The sequence below is a fragment of the Nanorana parkeri genome, unplaced genomic scaffold (assembly GCF_000935625.1).
Source record: "Nanorana parkeri isolate BGI_ZX_2015 unplaced genomic scaffold, ASM93562v1 scaffold873, whole genome shotgun sequence".
Lineage (NCBI taxonomy): Eukaryota > Metazoa > Chordata > Amphibia > Anura > Dicroglossidae > Nanorana > Nanorana parkeri.
Genome location: NW_017307141.1, coordinates 308,124 through 314,910, shown reverse-complemented (window position 1 = coordinate 314,910; position 6,787 = coordinate 308,124). Strand labels below are relative to the sequence as shown.

The 6,787-nt window shown below is 40.9% G+C and overlaps 1 protein-coding gene across 1 annotated transcript in view; it reads right to left on the bottom strand.

Annotated features, from left to right (window-relative positions):
- ZNF521 (zinc finger protein 521) overlaps positions 1 to 6,787 on the bottom strand; it is a 286,555-nt gene that overhangs the window by 19,245 nt on the left and 260,523 nt on the right. The window lies entirely within an intron of this gene.

Below are 6,787 nucleotides of genomic sequence, written 5' to 3'. Positions count from 1 at the left end.
GACCCGAAGCCACACAAAGCAAGCCGATGTACGGCTGATTTCAGCCGATGTACGGCTGAAATTAGCCGTACCAGCCTGAAGTGAATAGCCGAACAGTGTTCGGCTCACTTCACTTCAGATCGATCATTCACTCGGCTGCCCTTGGCAGCTTTGTGAATAGACCCCATAGTGTTTCCATAACATTTGGGCTGCAGAGCATACTGGGCTCCCAAAAAACAATGTTCAGTCCTATCTTTTAATTTGTTGACTGCCTCTGAGTCTATGTGGGTCTGTGTGAACTAGCAAGAGGTACAGTGGTTAGTCCCTGCTCATTCACCTATGTGTGTGTGTGTGTTGTGAATGGACCTAAAAAGCAGCAAAAGAGGTGAAATTACACCAGCTACTCTTAGCACAGTGGTACCTTACTGCAGCAAATCTAAATTCAACAGTCTCTACCATGCCACCTGCTGGTTGGTTGTGCTACATATTAGATATTCCCATTTAATATTTTATATTTATCAGACTAAAAGGAACCATTGCTTTAAATGTATTCAAACAACTATACCATTTAAAAAAATCCTGAAATGCCTCACGTTTTTGCAGCAAGGTGCAAAAAAGGAGCAGGTGACATATTGTGGAGTGCAACAAATGTTCACTTTGGATGTGTGTTTGAAAGCTGAATGAAGGATTATGTGCTGGAAGTAACCCTTTAAAGTCATACCTATATACTGTACTCAAGAGTGCAAACATGACAGATATCCTATACCCAACAACCCTGTAACTGAGACAATTTCTATATTATCTTGTAGACCATACACTGTCCTGATCATGACAGCCGTGACTTTAAGATAAGACCTCAGTAGGTTCATAATAAAGCTGATTGATGAAGAGCATGTCTCTGGAGCTTCAACAACCAAGACAGCTCATAGTGCTGATGTTTCACACGCCATAGTGTTTATGGTATTATTGTCATGGGACCCTAGTTGACAAACATGCACAGCAAAGGGCAACACTGGGTGAAGCACACAACACTCTGCTCTGTGTATTAATGTAAAGTTCATCTAGACACAGGCTGCAGATCAATTGATTGCAAATATCAATCTAGGTGCAAGTAGCTGCATTCCATAGAAATTATCTGAGAATTCTCACAAGTGCAATTCTATGTTTTGAGCACAAGCCATTTATGTTAGATTGACCACTTAGGAAAAAAGCAAAGTTTTGTCCAAATTAGAAACTTATACCAGTAAAGTAAATACACTATGAAATAGCTACAGAATGTTAGAATTGGGGCAAAGGTGGTTGTCAGCTTTGCAGTCAGTAAGATATATGAAACCACGTACTAATCTAACAATCGTCTTTTTAGACCAGATCTGAGATTGTTAATAAAGGAGCATGAAGTTCTCAGTAGAATCACAATTGTGTGTACATTGTCAAGCAAACAAAGTAACCGATGTTACCAACTAACCATAGATGTAGTAGAGAAGTCAATGGAGTCACCCTGAAACTGGAAAGTGTGCTGCTGGCTGGATCCCTAGCTGAAAATACAGGGAAAATGGACTAAAAAAAGGTCGGGTGCAGCCATTGAGTTTCTTGCAGACTAAAAAGGTGAAGCCTATATGGTAAGAGATGGAGAGGAGGACTCGCCTACTTTTTTGATAAAAAGTTGAAATCTGAATAGCTGTAACAGTGATGTTTAGCCTGCTTAAGCTGCATGGGAAAAATGTGTTTGCAATAGTTTATGGAGCTCTTACATGCTTGAATAGAAAGTATTGTGATGCGTCACCTGAACTCCTTACAGCGATTGGACCTCGATTAATGGTCGTGGTGTTTATAGTGGTTGCATGGATGTTTTCCAAAATCGTAGAAGACGGAGATCACCAGCACTCAATCAAAAACATTTGATTCTTTTGCTTATTTATTGAAGAAACATGTCACAAGTTTCATTTAGCCAACATTTCGGAGCCATGCAGGGTCCCCTCTTCAGGGCAACAATGACCACTGTGTGGCCCCAGAACGTTGGCTAAATGACGCTTGTGACATGTTTCTTCAATAAATAAGCAAAAAAATACAATAGAATGCTGAGTGCTGGTGATGTCCGTCTTCTACGATTTTGGTAAATGGAAAGGTCAACTTGAAGCTACAACAAATACTGTATATGTTATCCAATTACATTCTCCAGATTTCCCTTTTTTCAGTAACAATAATTTTACCTTTTGTTAATTTCTATCAAGATCCCTATTAATGCCTGCAAAAGCAACGATACACTAGCATGCTATAACGTATGCAGGTTAATGTGTGAGGTATTTGTAAAGTGTTGGAAATGTAGAATTTCGCACAGGGCATGTATAACATACAGTAGTAGTGCTCCCTTTACTGCCATAACATTGGAAAGAAAGTAACAACTAGTATAAGAGTCAGTAAACTGGATTTCAGAGGGAAATGATGGAATCAGATTGAGGACACAAATGTAGTGTATAGCACTACATTGTATTACAAACAAAACTAAAATAAATAACATTCAACCGCATTTGTAAATCACATATAACACAATAACTCTAAAAGTAAAAAAAAAAAAGAAGAAGACGACTTCGAGACGTGCAAAAAAATAAAATAAAAATGAATGTGCAACACTTAATAAAAGCAAGAAGAGTATGTTATACGCATTGCTAACAAACCAAAGCAAAATCATACAGCACAGCTGTAGGTACACCTTGCCATGTTTCATTTCTATGCTGTAGGGGTCTATTCATGAAGCAGCCGAAGGATCTAGCAGTAGCTTCGGCTGATCCTTCGAATAGCTTCACTATAGCCCGTACAGCTCCCGAAGTCAGTCGAGCCGTATGCATATGCTTCGGCTCAACTGAGCCGAGGTGAAAGCTGAAGCTGGCCAAGCGGCCGTCTGACAGCCTGCTTCTAACAGCTGGGCAGAGCCAGCCGTGATCTTACGGCTGGCTTCGGCCACTTGCAAGGAGATCAGCATCCCTTGTTACCGGCTAACCAGGGACACTGATCTCCACACAGCCCAACTCTCCTGGGTGCTCCGGGAGTCTCCCGCTCCCGGCCGCCCAGAGGTGAAACACTGCTTTTTCCATATTTTTTTCTATTCTGACATAGAGCCGTTGGCTGGCATCAGAATAAAAAATGTTTTTTCACCATATGAATGCATTGCTAGATTCCTATTGGCTATTTCAATTTGCAATAGCAAACTAGCTATTGCACCCACCCACTGCTGCATTCAATCAGCAGAGGGGACCTGCAGTTCTCCATCAGGTCCCCTCTAGTGATTGACAGCAGCAGAGGGCGGGTGTGATAGCCAATAGGAATCTAGCAATGCATTCCTATGGCGAACATTTTTTTTTTTGACGGCAGCAGAACCGCCGGCCTATAGAAAACAGTTGGGCGGAGCTAGCTGTCACTGCTAGCTCCGCACAATCGTTTTCTATTAATTTGTTTTGAACTTTTTGAACTATTTTTCTGTTCTGCTCGGTCCCACAGAGGGAGCGAGCAGAACAGCCGAGCCGAATGCCGCTCAGCGGCATTCGGCTATTCACTCACTGCTGTTTGGCATCTATAAGAATAGACCGAACAGCAGGGAGGAGCCTGCCGGAGGTTCGGCTTAGCCGATCCAGATGTTGGATCAGCTGAGTCGAACTCCTTCTGCACTTCGGGGCGGCCGAACATCCTGAGCATGCCACGCGAAGCCACCCGATGTACGGCTGATTTCAGCCGATATACGGCTGAAATCAGCCGTACCAGCCTGAAGTGAATAGCCGAACAGCGTTCGGCTCACTTCGCTTCAGGTCGGTCATTCACTCGGCTGCCTACGGCAGCTTAGTGAATAGACCCCGTAGTTGTCCAAGTTGATGGGGAAGTGGAAGTAAAGCTGGCCATACACTGTTCATATTTTGGCTGAATCTTGCTGACTCTGCAAAATTTTAGCAGTGTGTTGCCTCATTGGTACCACTCCATTCGACAAAAGTTGATTTTTTAACTGAAGAAGCTGGTCTGGAAATTCTCAGCCGAAGTCACTGTTTTGCCATTCTGACATGAGTACATGCGCTGGGGACAATGCATTTTCAGGGAGCCGAATGTGATCAAATGCTAAACAGCGTGGTTGAAGGAATTTGATCATTTTCTCTCATTCAGCCCCCTGAAAGTGCATAGTATATTACTAGCTTAGTGCTGGGGGGGCGCAGCATAATGTATTTTGCATTTGCGAACGAATACTTGAATTGCAACATCACTGCATTTTTATTAGAATTTAAGTCACCACTAGGTCCTATTTATAATAATTAACAGGTATTTAAATATATATGTTTTTTATGTCCCCTGTGAATTATCAATGTATAAATTCTTTGAAGATTAACATATTATTTTCTCTGAACTAATAGCATGTTTTCCAATTAAAATGTATCACAATAGAGCATTGTGTTTAGTTGAGGGTTTAATTACTGTAATACTCTCAGGAGTAATGCAAACTAAGTTCCTACATAAACAAAAATTAACATTTTTACACATGTAAATTCATACTGCTTTTCTGCCTTCTTCACCAATTTACTGCTATCACTGTGTTGCTTAACACTAATGGAATCTGACACCAAGAAGTATAGCCGGATTAAAATTGCATTTTCCCAGAACATTGAAATCTCACTGATATGAGTCCTGACACTTGACATCACTGAGCGTTATGTATAATAAAAATAATAATGTGTGATAAATATGGAATAGCAAATTCCACAACAGTTATTTGGTTCACACAGACATCAGCATCTATTAAGAAATAATACTAGCTCTGATTTATCAGATTCATTTTCACCTGTACAAACAACTGGATGAAAAAAAAGTATATACATCTGAATGTTTATTCTTGGTACATGCTAGGTGAATTCCCTTAGAATTATTATTCACATAGCTATAGGAGAACTAATGTTTCCTAACAGTCAGCACGGAGTTTAAGCCATATAATGCATGCACGTACGTTAAATACAAATCTATACTACCACTGCCAAATACAAGACAGCAAACTACATTTTCTTGTAGATCTATGCATTTGTACATAAGCAGAAACAAAAGGAAACAATGTATGGTAACAGATTGATATCAGTGAATGCTGCACTAGGATTTATGTGAGTGAATGTTACCAGCTGCAACAAAACCTCGGTGAAAAAAACCTAAAAAACAAAATAGCTACCTAGGGCAACACAGTAGCTATTTTGTTTTTAACCACTTGCTGGGGTGTTAAACCCCCTTCCTGCCCAGGCCATTTTTCAGTATTCAGCGCTGCGGTACTTTGGCATTTATTTTTTGGTGGTATTTAATCACCACTGCGGGTTTTATTTTTACTATACGACGAAAAAAGGACCGTGAATTTTGAAAAAAAAAACAAAACAGTTTTCCCTATGTTAGAAAACATTTATTATTACCCATATTTTTGGTAAAATATAAAAGATGGGGTCACATCGGGTAAATAGACACCAAACATGTCAAGCTTTAAAATTGCTTGCGCCCACAAAAATCGCATAAATCTACCATGCCTAAAATTGGCCATAGGCAACGCTTTAAAAGCTTTTACCGCTCATCAGTTTAGTGTTATCAGTGATTGATGATCCTAGAATTATTGCTCTCACTGCGACGTTCACGGCGATATGTAACATGTGTGACGCAATCGTTTTTGCATGTAGGCGTGCCTGATGCGTATTTACGTGTATAAGTGCGTACGCGCGGTGGCGGGGGACTTTAAACTTTTTTGGGTGTTTTTTTTTTTAATATGAGACTATTTTTTTGAAAACTTTTTTTTACACTTGACTTACAACGTGATTGTTATAACATTGGGGGCTACGTAGGGGGAGGGCGCGGCAGACGGGGGAGGGCGCGGCAGACGGGGGGGACGCCACACATTTTAGGGTTATACAAGCGATTGACCGGCTGTAGAGCTGGCCAAATGCTTGTATGAGACAGCCGGTAACGTCTGTTATCCTTCCCGGCGGTTTCTGCTCGCGCGAGCAGAAAAAGAAAAGACGTACGTTTACGTGACCCCACCAGGAAGGATCCGCCGTCCGCCCGTAATTTTACGATGGGGTTATGTATGATAATTTCATTTTGGATAGAGTTGGGAAGGGTTTGAACTTTGTGATTTGTGTCACCACTGGGGAGACTCTCCCTTCGTTTGTCCTGGTGACTCTTGTAACTGGGAATAAAAGTGAGAGAACATCTGCATTTCTGAGTGGTAAGTGAGTCAGGAGCAGAGGGGAAATCTTCCAAGGGGCACAATTTTTTAGGTGACAACTGTCCAGGGCGAGCCATACACTATTATACATTTTTTTTCCTGAATAAAAAAAACTGATTCTTCCATCTATGACAAACCGCATGGAATCGAATAAACTTCTGCTGAGGCTATTGTATTCTGAAAGCCAGTGCCTGCCACTGTCAGATAACATGATTCCTGTGAATCAGCCGAAAAGTTTATGGCCAGCCTGAGAGGATTTAATTTACTGTGGAGAATACTCCTTCTCAATATATGTTGTGTTTTAGGACAGAAGTGATACATTTCCCAAATGAGACACAGAAAGAAAAACCTGCAAGAGATTTTAATCAATCCCTGTCCAACAAAAATAATAAATAAAAAATTACATATACCCCAACGATGGAACTTTCTTTACTTTATATTTGAAATTTTTAATTGTAGTGGTCCTTTAAGCATCAGTCTCACATCATGGTCCAAGTCTGCACAAGAATGCTTTCTTTACCCCAGAGGATCGATGACTTTCCTCTCACCCCAAATTAACATGCTTAAAGACCCCCGGGGGGG